The 20,031-nt window shown below is 39.8% G+C and overlaps 1 long non-coding RNA gene across 1 annotated transcript; it reads left to right on the top strand.

The window, feature by feature from the left end:
- The first annotated feature begins 4,491 nt into the window (after window positions 1-4,491).
- Window positions 4,492-19,324, top strand: LOC148216620 (uncharacterized). Its single transcript, XR_015795046.1, has 4 exons — window positions 4,492-4,629; window positions 6,223-6,284; window positions 7,886-7,931; window positions 19,273-19,324. It is a non-coding gene; the product is annotated as an uncharacterized LOC148216620 (long non-coding RNA).
- Window positions 19,325-20,031: the final 707 nt, after the last annotated feature.

Genomic DNA, 20,031 nt, shown 5'->3' with positions numbered 1-20,031 from the left:
TTTGGAATGGCCTTTTTCTGCTGAAGGAAACCACTTAGGTTCTTTTCCTGATGCTGAATTGACGCTCTCTGTCCATCCTTTAGTGGGAGGAAACTATACTGGCATGAAATTTTCTGTTCTCATTGCCAATCACTAACCTGCCTCTATTGCTTCCATTTCAAGTCACTGCAGTCACCTGATTTCCTTCCAGTGTAATGAGTAATAAAACCTAATAGACTTTACACACTTTGTAACTACTTTTGGATGCTTTCAGTTAAGAGAGAAAACATTGCTTTAATAAAGGTACAGCTAAAGACCACTTAAGTCTCTCTCACCCATAGGCTGGGGACAAGTTGAAGAAACACCATGGGAACACGGCGGGAAAAAAAGATGTTGCCAGGGCATGTTTATGTCATTGTTAAGCATAAGTGGGGAAAAACCCTGAGATACACTGGAATTGATTGCAATAATAAGCTCTTGGCTATGACATCATTTGGTCACCATAGGCTCCTGACACATTAAAACTAAGATTACACCAGCTCAGCCCAGCTCCACCCATTTCCTAGGAGACATATAAGTAGAACAGCTAAGTAGGCTTCCAACCTGGATGACTACTGGCACTATGCATTCAATGGTGGTAAGGATAAATTATCTCTTAATGTGATTCTACCTAGCCATGACCACTCTTCTTTCAATTATTGTTTATTATATCATTCAGTTTATAGAAAGCACTCAGTCTTGGAAAAATACATATAGTACAGACCTAGAGCATGTTAGGGGGAACAAGTGCTTTTTGAGTTAATCACCATTGAAGCTCCAGTTTCAGTCCAAAGCTGGCAAAACTTTTTAGTGTCACAGTGCAACAAGTTTAGAAGGTGGACTTCTTTGAGTTGGAAAGAGGTTTCTACCATGAATTTCCTAGAGACTAAAGGTTTTGTCCATTAGCTGTGTAAGAGACTTGTGAGATTCAAAGCAGGTTTCTCTTCTTACACATTCCTCTTGAAATCTGTTAGTTGGAAAATATATTATTAGACTTCTGATTTTTTGTCACCATAAACTAACATGGCTCTCCTCCTACAAACACTAAACTAATAACTAAAGTAAACCTACAGACATGTCCCATATTTCTTTTTAATGCATTACCCTGAAGTCAGTGTGCTGAAGATCCTGAAACCTATCTGGGTGTCCAGGCCAGCTCTTGCAATGTTGTGTATTTATTTATGTTTTAGAATGATAGTCTAGAGTTCACCAGGTCTCTTTATAATTCAGACTAACAGAAAAACCTCTGCAATACACTAATAAAGCAAGTAAAATTGATAAATAACGTTCACAAATATGAATTAGCACTGATAAATGATAGCCTTATTTTCAGTGTGTGTTTGTCTATGTGTGTTTTTTTTTAAGCAATCTTGTAATATACATCAATCAAATGTCTTGGGGTACAAAAGTACATTGCCCTAATGTTTAAAATATAATACAAACTCCTCTCCAGGACTCTAAAACCTCTGAGCCAGCTAGAATAGGGTTGGAACTCTAATTTAGAACTGACAGGCATCATACTGCTCTTGGAATTATAGTTTAGCATAATTATTTTTTAGAAAGATTATTACTATTAGCATCATCTCATAGGATCTGTTACAATGGTAAACTAACATAGGGAAACTTATGTGATCCAATCCAGTATTCTCACTGTTGTTCGTGTACAATGTTCTCCCTTTCACAAAAATCTACAGAGAGTAATCCAAAGTCAATTGTAAAATGAAAGGAGTTCTGAAAAGCCAACAGAGAGTTAACAGGTTTGTCCCTGACAGTAAATTATTGGCAAGGTAGGCCAGTTAAACTGATCAATTAAGTCATGATGATGATGATGATGATGATGATGATGATGATGATAATGATGATGTTATCCATTTAAAAAAAATTAAGTCCTGAGTTCAAGCCAAATCTTGTGCCCATTGATCCTCCCTCACTTATCAAAACCAATTGTTTGGAAGTGGAGCAATGTCATCATAACTTATATATAAAGTTGTTTCAGGGCTAGGTAAAACTGTATGCTGTGTTGCCTCTGTTTTTCTTGCTGAAAATAGCAGGCGCACATTTGATTCTCTTCTCTCTAATATCTAGGAATGCTAACATTATGGCACTCAGCAAATTTCAGTCTCCAGCAATGGCAGCAAAAGTTGTGAGGAAAAACAAAATATATGATGCCATGTAACCAGGGCTAGGTAAGTTATTCTAAGTAGCAGGAAAAGGAACAGGGAAATTAAATATGCAGTTCTGGCATCATTATCAAAAGTATAACACAGGAATATAGAGTATGTATGAATGCATGTAAACATTCAGTAAATGGGACTTTCTTGGAATAGTGATGGCAGGAAATGATAGTAAGAATAAGTATTAGTTTCTCTTTAAGGTAGTTCAATTTATTCAGGTTGCAGAACTAAGAGTATGTTGCCTAGCAAATTGATGGTGTGGGGGCTAAGAAAGATTTGCTGGGTTTACTGGGTTTATCATGTATATACTATATGACAAGATGTTAGCATATGCTATTTGATGTTTGTTCATTGTGTCTGGGACTTGTTTTTACTCCTTTGGATTTGGTGAATAAAGTTGGCCAAGTTCTTAACTGAATGATTCAGTCTGCTTATTCTGAGACACCTTATAAACTCAATCAAACATTGTTCAGTACAGCTAAATGCAATTCAGTGATCATGTGGGAGAGAGGACAACCCTGAACTTCCCTTGAAAAACAATTCCTGGCAGAAATAATGTATTCTAGATCATTGTGTAGGTTTTATAGGTTAAAAAAAAATACACAAGTTAAAGCAGGGAGTGACACCTTTCATAGCATGGGTGCTCCAGTTGTACTCTTGACAGCTATGATTATTGCAGATGTCAGCTTCTTAGTGGAACGAAGAGGAATAACCTTGTACACGAAATGTGATTGCATAATAGGCTCTATCTGTGTGGTGGACAAATGACATGCTATATTATACACTCATAGTAAGTTAGCAGAACTAAGGGAAACTAATTGGATTATATGCTTGCCAGGTGGCTGAGCTCCGGAGGTGTGGATATTGCTGGGCAAAAGAGGAGGTTTGCAGCAATGGCAGTCTCAGCCCTGGGAGATGCTATGCCTGCATTAGGAGGAGAAGCACTGATCCCCTTCTAAGCCAATTCAAAACCACAGGGATTATCCAAACTCTTTGGGGGAAATGGTTAGTTCAGCAGCCAAGAGTGCTGTTTATCAACTTGACTTGTCACAGAAACTAGTTGGGGGTAGGGAAGACTAGAGTGGATTTCAGCCTGCTAGGAATTCTGGGAATTGTAGTCCAAGACATCTGCAGGATATCTGTTGGAATACGCAAATTATGATGAAATGGCCATAAGGTAGCAAGGTCACTGGGTGGCACTGTTATACCAGAAACGGGGGTAGGGAAAGAAAGCTATTTTTTCCATTTCTTGGAGCTACACCCTTCCTATATGCCTGCATGTATGTTTGTTCTGGGACTTGCCTTTTTACCAAGTTTGTTACACCTGTCCAAGCTACCTTTTACTAAGTAGAATGCCATTTACAGACTATTGACTCAATCCTTTATTAATTGCTACAGCACAATTATAGAACCTACTCTGCAACAGTACCAACTTGGAGAAGGCTGTTATAGGATATTCTTAATCTAGCTATGGATGTCTTGAACACAGACATTTTTAATGCAGTGGAATCCATTATTCATGATGAACTATTAAAACCAAACCTTCTCATTTCTTGGGATCCCTGGAGAATCTGGGTACTCTAGAGATTCTTCAAGAAGTAAATGCATCAGTTACTTTCTGGCTGGATCTACAGGAAGTGATGAACCGTGTTGAATTTATAATGCAAAAGCATTCAATTAGTATGTTGGACTTGTAGAAGGTTCCAATGGGCCAGAGGGCTTTTTAAAAAATCACTTCCAAGTCATCGTCAAAAAACAATCCCTCTCCTTTCCTGAGGGCTATTGTAAAAGTAGCTAATATATTGAAAACATAATAATTTTTTTTTTACATGCGAAAAGGTTGGATCTAAATAAATATTAAATTATTTTGGAACCCATTAAAGTTGAATTTGGTCGGATGTTAGCATTGCCAGATTGGATTTCTCTCATAAAAGAAAAGCCTTGACTTGAATGCCAATATGGACCTTGTCATTTTGGGGACTCACTCCTTTTATGGCCTTGAGCTCATGAGTTGAAATCTGTTTTTCTGAATTTTTTTCCAGCTCTGCATTGTGTCACCATTTGCCTTCCCCTGATCACTGACAAGATTGGAATGCACTGTGACACTCTCAACAGCAGGAACATGACATTCCCCCTACTTCATAGTTCACACTGTTAGATCTCTTGCCAGCAAATGTGGTGCCTTGAGGCTATTCACTTTTGAAGTGCTTTTTGGAAGCTACAGCTACAGGGGGTTCAGGGTAGTCTTAAATGTTTCAAAAGGGGCCATCTCTTACTTTTCTTTTTTAAAAAAGCCTATGCTTTCTTAGCATCTGCTTGAGAACTCTGCTGCTAATCCACCCTCCAGATTATGAGGCCAAAGATGAAAGATCTGTGGCTTCTACTGAAGAACTCTGGGGAAGCCTCCCCTCACTTGAGGTTGTGGTTTTCAAATCAGGTAAAGATGTGAGCTATGTTGGATTTACAGGCCCACATGGAACATCACGACATGCTTCCTCCCAAGAGGAACATCTGGGTTATTGGGAATTTGCTCAAACAAGTGTGAAGAGAAGAGAGGGAAAGGAAGAACTGATCGTTTAATGTGGAAACTTTGACTGTTTATTGTTAGGGTATCTCAAAGTGTAGTTCTGAATTCCAAGACTCTGTTAAGCTAAGATGCCCATGGGGAAAAATATAATAACAAGGTAGTTTGGGAAGAGGGGAGAGAGCTTAGGTTTCACATGTATTCATGGGGGCGGGGAGCACAAAGCTAGCAGAGTAAAATGAAAATGAAAAAAATGCAAACAGATGTGGAGTGAATTCACTTTCAGAATGCTAATACATGTATCAGATTAAACTGCAGGGGGCAAGATCCTTCTTAGCAAATAGTATATCTTGGATCAATGGAAGTATCTCTTCTGCTTGTATTAGAATTACTCTAGACATTAGATCATTTGCATTTGCTCTACTTTTCTGGATTTATCCCAGATGGCCCCTCTATTATTTTCTCTAAAGTGACCTTGTGATGGAGGAATGTAATAACTGAATTTGTAGGGTTTCTTTATTTTTCAGATTAATACAGCATCCATGGAAAAATGGATAAACTTTCAGGTTTTCCATACTCTATGTTTGTTGGCATGGATTTCTGTGGACCAGAACTAACAGTGCTCTTTGTTGATGCAATAGTCGCAATTCCTAATTCCTTCATTCTCTTTTCTTCTTTTCATTTGAACTTCTGTTTATATACAAGTCATCCCCATTTGAATTCTAGACTAGTTGGAAATTACGTTCTCACTTGATATTTGGAGCCAGGCATAAAGAGGAGTATTCTTCCGCAAATGAAAGTAGGCAGATAGTGTATTTCTTTGTTGATGGCATAAAGTTGAAACTGATGCCTTTTTACTTCTTTTTGCTTTGCATAATTATGAACATGTTAGCAACCTGTAACATCTTTATTTTATATTTCCTCCACCTGTCTATCTGCTTTATAGCTATTTTTATAATAATTAAAAATGTATGTGTAAAAAGCAGCAAAAGGAAAGGTGGAAAACTTAAGACATCCTTCTAACTTGCTGTGGCTTCTCTTCCTCCCTTTAGTCAACTCTGAATTTTATTAACTGTACTATTTAATCTCCCATTTTTTGTATTGTCTCTCAATATATTTAATTATATCATAAATCATAAATCACTTTTATATCATTTTTCCCTGCTTGTTTCACTTGGTTGACAGTTAATTTAAAAAATCATTTTAGATTCATTGGATGAAAAGCACCAAGCTATTCTCCCTACCTGAGTAAGGTTGCACCGTATTCACTATGCCAATTCTCACAGAGTTGCATTGAGTCATAGTTATAGGAGGGGAAACTCCTTTTGTGTGTCATCAGTTTCTTTTTCATCGACAGGCTGCAATAGGGATTAATGAGAAAACTGTTCTTACTGAATTTTTATAGAATTGTACAAATGTCTCCCAAATAAAATTGTTCTCCCAAACTTGTAGAAGAAGGCTTTATGCAATCAAGAGATTCATCTTTTGCCCCATTTTTTTTTTCAGCTTCCATGAGTCACAGGCAGCATGGCAGTGATGTCCTGGTATCACTGGAACAGCAGGAAATAGTAATATAATATTATATTATTTATAGTATCTCTCAATATTTGAAGCTTTACAGTCCTATAAGTGTGCGTTGGCGAGGATGATATCAAACATGAAACAGTGTGAAAACATGCTGCTCTAATTTGATGATTTGCCACTACATTTTGGTGGCCCCATCTTGACTGGCTCTGGGGGCCATAAATTAAGGCTGGAGATGCAAACAATCTAAGTCATAGGTTGCTTGACCTGTTATAGGACATGCAGCCTTCCCAGGTCTGCTGGATCCACACTTTTTAAAATATTGTGATAAGGGAGCACTGAGAAATATACACTTAGTGAAGTGTATAGTAGGTATAAAATGCAAACAAACTCCTATTATATTAGGGAAATTATTTGGACAAACATTTTTTATTACAGAAAGCACACCAAACAAAGTGTTATTGAAAGAAACACACATTTTTTGAAAGTCACAAAAGTGAAATAGAGAACAAAATGGAAGTGGATACATCCTCCCATCCCCAAAGCATCTTGGCATTTTATAAGAAAGAGTATCAAAAATGCAGACATTGGGCCATCTGCTTTCCAAATTTGCCCTGTTGCCTTCTCTGGGGCAAACGTTACAGCAATAGCCATCAGTGCTCTCTTGTCTTTCCTCTTGCTGGTGCCCTGTGAGGGATGCTGCCATGTAGCCCAGGGCTTCTGGGGCAAAAGAATGGCCAGAGTGACCTGATGCTGATGCTACCACTGTGGTTACTGTCACATAACCACATAAATTTGAAAGGAAATCAGGATCAGGGAGGGTGGAAGGGAGGGGAAGAGAACTGATTGAAAATCTGAAGTGATCAAGTGGATGAATCCCAGTAGAAACCAATAGGAAAAGGCCTTCCTATGTGGAATTGCTCTTCTAAACTCCCCCAGGTTGAACTTCATCCCCATCACTGGAGGAACTGTGACCACCAGCTTGACCACTTTGTCCACTTCCAATGTGCTTGCTGCAAATTGTCTCTGTGAGTCTGTGCTGTGGAAACCAGCCACAGTGTGTAGCAGAGCTTTCAGTGCTGGATGTGGGTGTCTTGAAACCAGAAGAGTAGAGGTAAATGTGCTTTTTAATTAGCTGTCAGTCAAGCCAGGCTGTTGCCCCCTCATTTCCCTTTTAGCTCAAGGTTAAAAGAGAAAATTGAGAGGTCTGGATAGTGTCTCAAGAAGTGATGCTGGAAACACAACTGCTAACAATGCTACTGCAGACCGTGGATGGAAGCATCATATGACTGCAAAGGGTGAAGAGAAAGATGGGGGTGTTAATCACTTGGTAACCACAAAGAATGTCTAGGTGCTATTTGCACACATGAGTACAAGCGCACAGTGCAGTTCTCTTGTGGAAATCCCAGTGAAATGAATGAGAACATCTTGGTGCTACCCATGGAAGGATTTCTATATATATTGATTTCAGTTTATTGGTTTGTAGGAGGAAACAAACAAAGGACACAGCAATTTTACAGACTAACCATTTACTGTTATCAGAGCTGTGACAAGTGACTAGGTGGGCAGCCATATGTGACTCAGTACTTTTTTTTCCTGATTATTCCATAAGCGAAACAAAATTCTTTTATTTTTGCTTCAACAGACAAACAAGATGATCCTATCATGGCTGGCTGCATGTAGTTGGATCGGTGAGTCACTCAAATTAATACTCAGATCCACACTTCCAACTTACCCCAGCATGAGCACAAGCCACCCACCATTTCTGGAGAGGTAGGAATGCATATATTCACAACCTTCACCAGTGTTTTCTGGCTCCACATCAAAAGTAGTTTTCCACCTTGCACTGGCTCAAGCCGTGCTGTCTGCTTTGCTGCCTCACTTCAACTCCTTGTAAGGACCCCTGCCACACCAGTTGGCAGCCATATGTGACTCAGTACATGAGAACACCCCCTCCCTCCAATCCCTGGCTGCTGCCCTCTGCCTAAGGCTGCAGTGCAAAAAAGCCCTTTGACAAAATGGCACCAGATTATTTCTTTGTCTGATCTAATCCCTGTGTGGATCCCTGTGCTTGTAAAGTGATTTACAAACCCTTAGCTATTTCTACAATGTATTAGAGATTAGCCCAGCAGCTTCCCCCAACCCGATGATCAAATTTCCATATGCCCCACTAGCACGGTTAATATTCAGGGGCTGTGGCAATTTTAGTGCAAATTATCTAGAGGGAACAGGTAGGAAAACCTGGGCTAGGTTAAAATCTTTAGCTTGAAGTTGCTGCAGTGATCAAAGCAGGAATGTGTGTAGATCCAGCTGTAAAACATGCCTGGTTTCAGACTTTTGCAACCGTACATTTACTATTTGCAGATACTGTACATTTCAAATTCTTATCTAGGGAACATCTGGCCATTCAGATGCTGCTGAAGTGCAGTTCCTAGCTTCCCTTACCACTGGCTGAATTGGTTGAGATTGCTGGGAGCTGTAATTCAGCAACATCTGGAGCTGTTTGTTAGTACAATCAATAACAGTTCTACTATATAGTTTATCAGAATAGACATAAAAGGGGTATAATATTTTGTATTCCCCCTCCTGTTTCCTCTTTTAAAACTGGTAGTGATATACAAAGAGGGCTTACCTTTTCTACAAATGGACATTCAAAAAGTCCCACCCCAAAAGAATTACTGGCAGACTTCCATTCCAGAATAATCTTCATCTGAGCATTCCAGGCTATCTCACTGCCTGGGGAGGTTCTAAATTCTACTGCTGAGAATTCTTCTCTCCAACCCATCTCTAGAAAAATCAAATCAAATAAGTACATGTTGTATGCATGTACATGCTGTTGTGGCCAAAATCTGGCTCACCTAAAGCAAAAAAAATCCCTTTGAAGATACTTCATAATTTTATTAGCATGCATACAGTATATACTGGGCCCCCAGCAAAGCTTTGGCGCTTCGCTGAGCAGCCATGAGCAAAAGCCTAACCAGAGCTTATATATCTTTGGCCTACTATATTGCAAAGACAAGACAAAGGAAAAAGGCCAACACAGTGGAAATTACAGCATGACACTGGAATGTTTGAGATAAACCCATCCATGTGACCTCATTATTATTATTTATCCCTTCCTACTAAGTCAGCATACTAGCCATACTATCTCTGAGATATGGTCAGTGAATATTCACAATTTGGTTTACAGAGAATATTCACAATTTGATTAAGTCTTCTCCCTGTCACCACTCAGGGTCAATTCAGCTTGCTGTGAATGTTTTCTTACATGGCGCTTTAAGCAGTTCATATTTATGGGGGGGGGTGGATCTCATAGGGATTAATCTCATAGAAGTACTGATGTTGTAATAGATGATGTTGTGATGTTGTGATAAAGTACTGAAGTAGTAATCTCATATTAGTGATGTTGACCACCTATTATTGGGCAATCCAGTTAAAGACTGGGACATTGGCAGCCTTAGAAAAGATTACCAGAAATGATCAACAGGAGCAAAAGAGAATGAGAAGAGTCGGCAAAGGCTAACTGAGCTCTTATCCATGCTAACTGAAAAAGAACAGTAAGGCAGATTGTAAGGCACAGGTTATATGTTACTAAGTGATAACATGAGGGGAAAAAAGATAAGGAAAGTAGGCGAAAGACTGTGTGTAGAGCAGATAACTACAAGGAAATTAATGAAGAATTACCTAGGTGGAGGCACTGGACAGAGAACTAGGCAAACTAACTTTATTATGAAGAAGAATGCGGAGTTCATTTTTGAGAGATGCAGAGGAATTGCAGTCCTTGCCTGAGGTGAAGAGGCAGCTCCACAGGAAACAGTATGAGGGGTTGAGGCCAACGCTTGAGACCAGCTGACTGTTAGAAGAGGGGTTGGTAGTGACAGCAGCTGAGCAGGGAAACAAGAATCCTTGCAGGCCCTCATCCGGGGGACTGTAAATACCTGTGCCAAGCTGGTTCATGAACAACCCTTTTCTGTTGGAAAAACTAACAGCAAAACAATACATGTTATGCAGTCTTGCTCTCTGGTTTTCTGATACATTCCCTTACAATCTTGGAGACTAAAGTAAGAAAAAGAAGAATGTTGCCTATATAACAGGTCTCTGTCTACTGCCTCTGTTCACAATTTTAGTATAGCTGATTTCCAACAGATGATGACCTGCAAAGGGAACATTACAGGTAGTCCCCAGGTTAAGAACACCTGGTTTACAGACAAACCATAGTTAAGAACAGAGCCTATTGTAGCAAAATTTGAATTAAATACACAGTGATTCGAGTTAAATGCACAATGGTTCAAGTTAACTACACAATACTACTTACACAGTATTATACAATAATACTGTTTTGGCTTACATACAAATTTGACTTAAAGACAGACCTTGGGAACAGAACTCCTTCTTAAACTGGGGACTACCTGTACTTTGTCTGCAGAAGATAGTCCACCTGACAGGTGGTATATAAGTATTTTAAATAAATGAGGCAGAACCCAATGAAGTGTTTTTCATTCCTCCTAATCCTACAACACCTGCACTTGAAATAGCAAAGAGTAAATGGTAGTCTTGGACAAAATCCTTGAATCTATTAATCTGAAATTTGGAAGGACTGATCTCCTGGAAAGGGTTAACGGTCTATGGAGTTAATGCAATTCTTCCAAAGAATGTTTGAAAAGCAAACAGGTTTTTTTTTTCGCTTTGAAATCAAAATGTAGGTGCCCTGGACCAAAACTTTGTATTAATTTGTTTAAAAATTAGTTGTCTTCAGTCCTTCCCAAGATACCATTATACCCATATATTTCATTCAAGATAATAACAAAGAATATTAAATACTGGTTTATTTCCAGTAATAATAGCCAGTAAGCAGCAATGACAAATCATAAGTCCTTTGTTACATGGGAGTGACAGAAAGCACTCAGAACTGATCTGTTTTCCAGCTCATTGAATTGGGATGCAAACCTAATTATACCATTTGCAGATCTCTAATACTGAAGCAAGTCCAAGACAAATCCTGTAGCAAAAAATAGAGATTTCCCTCAAATCATTTTACCATTGCATAGAATAGCAGCTTTCTGGAATAGGATCAATAGCTTCCATTCATGTCCTAGTTCTTTGGAAGAAACCGCCATGTTGGAACAGGGAGAGGAGTTTGTTCCATGTAGCCTGTATGTCACATTTATCTTCAAATCCTTCTAGAGGAACAAAGTGTGCCTCCATCAGTGAGTGCATCTTTCAATATTACCCCACCTTCTGAAATTAATTACTCATTGAAATGGATCAGGAAATCTCTGATTTGAAGCCATCCATTCTTCAGCTGCGCTTCTTGACAAGGCCAAGTCAATTGGATGCTCACTGTAGCTTTATGTTTGTTCACCCAAGGCTGATGTGACATTTCTTTCTTTCCCTTTTTGACAACCATAGTACGCTTTGGCAATATGTCTTCCATGTCTCTCATTAAAGTTGATGTGCCAGAAACTCCTTGCTGCCAAAACTCCTTGCTTCCTTCTTTGCTTCACAAAAATCTACTTTCTAGGCAGTATTTTTTTAGTAATACTCTTACAGCATCTTTGTACTTCATCATTTTAAACAGTAAACTACTTCAAGTACTTTGACAATTTTTTAAAATGGTGTATCATGTAGTAAACAATAACACACCATTACCCTGTTTTTTATTGTTTTATTGTTTTTTAAAGTTAGAACTGCTTGAATAGGATGCATACTTTAAATGATGGACAAAGTAATTTTATCTGGAAATCAGAGTACACCAATATTGGCTCCAACTTCTCCCAAGTCTTAACTGGCTATAGTGAAACAGGCTGAAAAGAATAGCAAGAGAAGTTTGTGTCTTTCCCTCCTAGCTTCAGTTTTCAATCTTTTCTTCTTGTTGCAGGCTAAGTAGCTAGTTTAACCCTCCTCCCAAGGACAGAAACATAGTTGAAAATTGGGTAATTTAATATATTCTACATCCTCAGCTCCTATTGTGCTGCCCCCTCTCCTCCTTGGGCCTTTCTAAGGATGGAGGCAGGTAGGCACAGGATGGGATCACATGCCAGATTCCTCCTCCAAGGTTGATGCTTTGACTCCAGCCATGAAGAGGGAAGTCAATAATCCTATGGCCCTGGGTCAGAGTCCCAGGGAATATTGGTTTGCTCCATTAGCTGCATGACTGCATACAAAACAAGGGAAGAAGAGGAGGATGTAGCTCTAGGGAACATTTGTATCATTTTTGTTTGATCTTGATCTTTTGGTTTTTCTTTGCTTAATATCTGATTTTCCTGGCAGAACACCCATTTACTGAGTAATTCCAGGACTCTCAGGGTTAAGGGAATCTGCAATACTGCTAATGTGGTTATGGCAATGTAGTAAACTGTACATTATCAATACTGTGTCCTGTGCACAAATAGACTAAACCCCTGGCTTTCCTTAAGGATCCAGAAGATGTTTCCCACAAATGCCTCCTTAAACTAGTGTCCTTGCCCTTAGCATTCAACTCTTGCTGGCAACTCTTTCCCCTCTAGAGATAGCCAGCTTGATCAGCTAAGAATCCCAAAATCACAGTAATTATCTTTATTGGAATCAGCTAGAATGCCACAAAATAAGTTATATAGTAGCACAAAGAAGCACAATGACTTGACTGAGTGGTTGAAGTCAGTGCCTGGATAGGATAGGTTGGCACTGTTGCATTGTGGTGGGGTTAGAGATTTATAAAGGGCTGAGGGATGGTGCCATGTTGAACGGTGCTAAGATGAAGAAGGTCTGCTGTCTGATTTGTGGCAGCTCTTTCTTGCTTTCGAATAAAGGTTTCTAAATGCAATGTGACGGTCTGCCCTTTGGAAAAGTGCTTTCATCAGTTCCCTGAATTTGGAGCAGCTAGGCTGTATTAATGGACTGTGGACAAGTAGACACATCATGCTAAGCCAGAAGGTACTTTGCTTGGTGTGTTACATGAATCTAGGTTTTGCAGTTTGTAAATCATGGTTTTGAGTGACCTTGGTCACTGTGGCTTATTAGCAAACCACAGTTAAACCAAACCATGATTTAGTGCAATGACTGAATCATTAATTGATTATTGTTTATACATGCCATCAGGTTAGTATTGACTCAGCGACCACATACGTTTTCTCCATGATGATCTATCTCTGACCTAGTATTTCAGGTCTTCAACTGGATCATACATTAGACTAAATATAATGCATTTGATGCACATTTATGATTATCTGATTAAATGCAAACAGTAATATCTCTGTAATTGATTGTTTTGAGGATGAGTGTAGGCAGAAGATAGGGTTTTATATATAACTCTGCACAAATACAGCTCCAGTCCCTCCCTCCCTCCCTCCCTTTCTCAAACTTACATGGCCACCCATCTACCAGAAGGAATCCTAGGCAGTGAACAAGAATAAAAACACAATACAATTAAAGCAAAAACCATTTAAAACAAAAAACAAAAAACCAAAAAAACCCACCCATAATTGAAGCTCCAATAAAACTTGCACCCATAAATCAACCATCAACATCCTGGCCCCAGTACATGGGGGAAAAGCCCAGTCTTTACTGCTTCCCTGAAGGCCCACAGGGTTGGGGTCATCCATATCTCTGGTGACAGGTTGTTCCACAAGGCAGGTGCCATGACTAAGAAGGCACACTTCTGAGGCCCCACCTGGTGACCGTGTTTCACTGAGGGGACCTGGAGTATGCCCCCCCACACACCACCAGATCTAATGGGACAGGCAGATACCATTGAAGATAGGTGGTCCTGCAAGTAATTGACCCCATGCCATGTAGGACTTTCAAAGGAGACAACCACCACCTTGAACTGCACCCAGGAGCCAACTGGAAGCCAGTGCAGCTCATGGAGCAATGGTGTTATCCCAGCATACTGCGATGAGCCCATCACTGCCCATGCCAGCTGCAGCTTCCAAATGCTCTTCAAGGACAGTTCCATGCAGATCACATTGCAATAGTCCAATCTGGAGGTGACTGAGGCATGAGTGACCACAAGCAGTGCCTCCTGATCCAGAAAAGGGTACACAAGATGTATTTTGCAAGGGGTCTCTTGACCATGGCTGCCACCTTTTCTAGACTCTCCAGCAATCTAAACTGCAGTCAGAAAAGCTTTGTTCAGATTCTAAAACATCAGCTGTCTCCCTTTCTCTCTCTCTTTTACACACACACAGAGATTCACCTATTGCCCCAAATTTGAATACAAGCAATGTTTACTAGTTATGTGTGACTGATGTCCTTTGACAAATATTTTACAGACTGAGTTCACACTGCACTGAGCCAGTATGTGGATTCTTCCCTAACCCGGCTACTGCCAGATATACTGTATAGACTTCAATTCCCAGAATGTCCAATGGTCTTGCTTGTTCAAGAACTCTGGGAGTTAAAATTCACAAATCTTGAAGGCAACCAGATTGGGGAAGGCTGGCTTAGTACATTATTTGAAGCAGCTATTGTGGTTTGTAAGCCACATTTTATCACATAGCACAACATGTAAACCCAGCAAATGATTGGTTAACGAAGTCATGCCTTGGCGCAAAAGGTAAACCCATCCTTTGTCTGCAAAACTGCACAGCCCCTCCCATCCTCCGCTCAGCTCCCCTCGCGTTCTCTTCTAAGCCCTTGCCAAAGTCTCCTCTGAATGCAGACCAGGTTTAAATGGTAACCATGCACTCTGCGTGGCTGGACGGCCCCTGTGCCCTTCACAGCATGTTCCTGGCTGTTAAATATTCAGGAGGCTGGCTCTGCTGCTTGTTTTAATTTCCTTTGTGGATGGATCACTTAGTTTTCTATCTACAGATTAACTGTGTGAAAGTGTGTGTTTCAGTGGGAGAGCATTTCCTGCCTGCTTAAGCAAATGCATCATCTCCTGCTGTCCTCAGCGCTAAGCACCACAGGTTTTGCCATGCATTAAAGCTGCCCTTTGTAACAATGGAGAAGGTTTATTAAGCCGTAGGCCCCCAGGAAAGGAAGGCTCCTTTCCAGCTGGTCTCTGCAAAATGGGCTGCGAGCAAACCTTTTTTGGCCATGTGGGCAGAGAGGGGTGAAGCTGGTGTGTGCCAGAGAGTCAGGATACCTTGTGCCACTTGTCTGGCATGGCAAGGAATTCTACCGCCGTTTTAAAGGTGATGTGATGTAATGGCTAACACTGGGGGGCTTCTGGAGGGCAGTGAAATCCTTGCATTGGAATAATATGGACACACACACAACCCCATCATCACATATTGTTAGAAGAAGATCTAACCTTGCGCCACTGCCATTGTTTCCCCGAATGGATAAATATCTTTTGAATGTTGCTTTAGAAACAGGAATGTCAAGGTGCAGTCTAGTATATCGCACTGGCGGGGTTTCTTGCCTTGCCTTGCCCAGCCTCGAAACCTCTAGGCTTTGTTCATAGTAATGTGCTGCCATGATTAGGAAAAGATGCCCCAATGCAGTATTGCTGGTATGTCAACATTTAAAGTCACACAGATTTCAAAGTCAATAGGGCCTTGCTGCTGGGGCATTTGTGAAGTTTTTTACTATTTTCAGCGCAATAATCTGTACTATTTACCAACTGATTTCCCCATTGCACTGCTTCCCTTCAAAACCCTTATGGATTTATTTATTTAGGCAAAACAGAGGACAAATATTCACAAATACACAAGCATAGCTACATGGAAAATAGGAGGGAGAAATGCAATTTATTTTTATTTTTGCAAACAGGGAGAAGGACCCCACTAAATCCAAGGGGTTCAGCTTGAAATCAGAGTAAGTTAACACTGATTGCTTAAAAGTTTTCTGTGCTCAGCTATTGGCCAAAAAGAGCAAACATTAACATACAGACATAATTGTGTCCATAGTGTCTTGATTTCCAAAGCAGTCAACCATAAATAGACAAAAAAGCCTGAATCATTCACAGGTATTCCAAAAAGGATTTTTTAAATACCTTAATTCACTTGCTGCTACCATTATCTACAATAAGAGACCTCACCTGATGTCCTCCCCCAATCCTGCTGTGTGAAAGGAATAGGGATCTTACAAAATGTATAGCCATTTTGGTGATAAAAGGTTAAAAAAGTGAAATAACGTCTCTTGATAATGCCATCTTCTAACCACAAGGCCTGAAGGTAGAGGAATCAGCCTTTTTTCCCCTTTCCTATTGAGAGATAATTCAATCTCATAAGAGATAAACAAAATCAAACTTTATTTAAAATGAAGGGATAAACTTTAAATATTAAAATGGAGATTTTCCAAGTTGAAGGAGATAAATTGCAAAAGCTGTTCTGATCTCAGAAAAACAGAGGCTTTAAAGGAATATTCGAAAAGAAAACACAATGCTCTGAGAAGACAAGATGGTAATGATCTTCTGCAAATGATTTGTTTTTTGCCCCAAAACCTCCATAAAAAAAGAGATTGGTTAGATATTTCAAATTAATATTATGGATTGTTTTTTAAAATCTAGTGAAAATTTCATACCTTCATCTACATCCTGATGTATGGATAAAGGCTAAGTTTTCCCAAACAATGTCATAATTTGTGCACAGAAATAAGAACATTAGGCTTGCACAACATAGAAAAATAAATCAGTAACGTAATACAAGTTCCTGGCAAGATTTTTGCCTATTTCTCCTGAAATAGAAGACTTCCTAAAGCAAAATGGACCTCTGCATCGAAGTTCCTGGATTGCTCCAACTTCTTGGGGCTTCCAAGCCTTCTTCAGAGTTTTTTGGGAGTTAGAAGTTGTTATTTCTTACCCAGCCTCTTTCCCCAGATTTTCCAGAGTCCTGCCCTAACTTTATCCCTAGTTTTAAAACAGCCAAAAGTCTTCTTTCTTCAGCAGAGCAAGGGGCTGGGCTAAGTGTCAGCCCCACCATGTAGACCAGGCCAAGAAACAAACTCCAGGGAAGCTATTTTTATTAAGATGGACTATTGTAACAGAATCTTGCATATCTAATTATGCTTTACCTTCTCCCTTTCTTGTACTCATGTGACTTTGGGGGGTTTGTCTCTGAGACATTTATGCATACCTTCTTCTTGATTTGGACTCAAGTCATGCTTTGCTTTTTGTTGCTTTGTTAATGGATCTCTCTCTCTGTCAAGGTCATCCTCTTCACTCCCTCTAGCAAGTGACCTAGTGTGCCCTCCAATGGGGAAGTGTATTGACAGTCTGGAATTAGGTGTGGCTGTCCCTTGGAGTGTGGATTAACAGTCTAGCATGAGGAGTTATGTTCATAACAGCTAGATTTCTATGATATGTGTCACCTAATGAAATCTGTCACCTAATGAAATTCTTCCCTTTAATTTCATTGCTCTGTGATCTGCAACAACTGTCTTCATCTTTGCAGCTGGCGTATGAGTTTTGTCTCTGAACATACCTGATCCTGTGCCTGAAGGCTCTTCCAATGGACCCATAGGCAACAGATGCAGTTTGGGCCCATTATGAGATTTCTCATGATATCTTTGCTATCAATCATAAGGGCAGCAATAATCTGTTTTTTGGGCTCTTTCACTCTGCCCTGCTTAGTGTGAGTTTTAGGCCAGCTGCTCAAATGAGGTCTGTTTCAAATCACAGCAGTCAGTCTTCTAATCCAGTCATTCAAGAATCTCAGTTACTACAGGGTACATGTAAGGTCCGTCAGACTCTGCTCTCTTTGCTCCAGGAAGCACATTAGTGGCAATTTCAGATGCTTTCCCAAAGGGTAAAAAGAAAGTGTCTGAGAGAGAATGGGTAGGGAGGTAGAAGTGGAAAGTAATTGCACCTGTCTCTCCTGCTGAGTAGTTTAAGTTCAGTTAGAGAACTAGAGAAATATTTTATTCAGAGTAATTCCTGAAGCTAAGTGTAGCCACCTAAATACTGTGCTACGAGACACATTTATTTGATGGCACCAAGCAAGGAAGACATACCTCCTCCCACTGCTTCCCCCCACTTTTAGAAAATCACCAGTCTGACGGAAGATCAGGGTCAGTGTATGAACTCTGGCCACATGTTACTTACTACAAACCATGTTTCATTGTTGACTAAGGGGAAAGGTTCAAGTCAATTGTTCTCAGATTACCCTTATGTTAAAATTTAGACCTCTGCCAGAGCGGTTACTAGGAAAAACTGTATAGACTTTTGGTTTGACCTATTGCACAGAATTGGGACTATAATGCATTATTTTGCATGAATTAGATATCCAACTATGTTAACACTATAATTGTCCACACTGGCCAATAGCTCCATTGTAAGTGGCTGTGCGTGCAAAAGAATGCAAGAAGAGTCCAGCAGGATAAGACCAAAAATATATCTAGTCCAACATTTTGCTCCCTGTGGGATCTCAAATGAGTTTGGGAAGGCCCTCAAGGCACGATAGATATGCTGAGAATAGTTCAACATTCATTTGTTCTTTCTGAGAGTAATTCATCTCTAGGAAATTTCAGTGAGAGAATATTCCTCTACCTATTGACCCAGTCTTGTCTATTATTTTGTTCCTTCCATTTCCAGCCAGCATGACTATTATCAAACATAATATTTCAACATAATCAAAATGTTCGGAAAGAAAGGGAGCTGACTTCCAGTCATAACAGTAAGAAGAAAATGCATCCATTTAAGGTATTTCGCCAAAATATCTTAAAAGAAATACATTTTAACCTGGCAAAAAGCATAACAAGGGTGTCACAGCCAAAAAGGCCCCGCTGTATTAGAAAATTGTAGCCAGCAACATGACTGAGCAGATCTCTGCTCTTAATCTGAAGTACAGAGAAAGTGTAAGGGAGAAAACAATCTTTGAGATTGTTCTTAATTGCAACAGTCTGAGGTTTTAAAGGTAAGAATGAACATCTTGCATAGCCTTTGGCAAGAAATAAGTAGTCAAGAAAGATTAGAAGGAGAAACACTGGAATTGCATGCTTCAGCTAGCCGATACCAGATCATTTCCAGTGGCATCCTGGATCAATTGTTGATTGCAGTCTGTGTTTGGCATTTTCTGCCAAGGAAGCAAAAACCGTAATTACGCATAAAAGTAAAAAACTGGAGAGCAGTGGCAATTCTGTCCCACGATTTCATCCTGCTTTTTACAGGTGACATTGTTTGCTGCCGTTGTGATATCCACATAGTTCATCAAAGCTGGAACAGAGCCCAATGTGGATTCATGTCCTGAAGGTATCGCAAGAGCGAAGACAAGTATAACTGTTATAACTAGCTGCATAATTCACTTTTGGCATGCCTGGATTCTTCTTCAGCACATTGTACAAATAGATCTTACTGTATGATGGATTGCATTATTAATGTTGTATGGCTATGGGACATAAGCAGCTACTGTAGAAATATTGTTATATATTGAATATGTGCCTTGACAATGAGTGTTTGCTATGGTATTATAAAATAATCCAATTGATTTTGCATTACAGAGATTGTTTTATCTAACTGTTGCCCTTGCTATACTAATATACTTGAACTGTTGCTATCTTGATCACCGTTTCCTTGGGGGGAAGGGAGGGTTGATAGTTCTAAAATGCAGTAAATACTAAAGCTGTTAACAATTCAAATGCAAAAAATTCAACTGAGTGCCTAAAAGTGACAAACAGTACTTAGCGTTTTCTTGGTTCTTGTACGATTTGTCATTTTTCTTCGATCAAAAGGGAGGGAAGGAGGAAGGGGAAGCGGAAGGGGAAGGGAAGATAGAGGGAGGTATCGAAAAAGCTGGTGTATTTATCAACTTTTTAAAAATGCCTTTTTAGGACTACTATCAATACTGGCATCTTCAGACAGAAGCTGAAAGTCTTTCAATGGGCCCCTCAAGCCAGGGAATTGTGTCTGCAGTGGCTGTTTATATTTCC

This window comes from Python bivittatus, unplaced genomic scaffold (assembly GCF_059951505.1).
Source record: "Python bivittatus isolate LINGU-HERP-01145 unplaced genomic scaffold, Pbiv_v1 ctg000080_np1212, whole genome shotgun sequence".
Classification (NCBI taxonomy): Eukaryota; Metazoa; Chordata; class Lepidosauria; order Squamata; family Pythonidae; genus Python; species Python bivittatus.
Note: the sequence above shows the minus strand (reverse complement) of the source record. Positions and strands in the feature narration are given on the sequence as shown.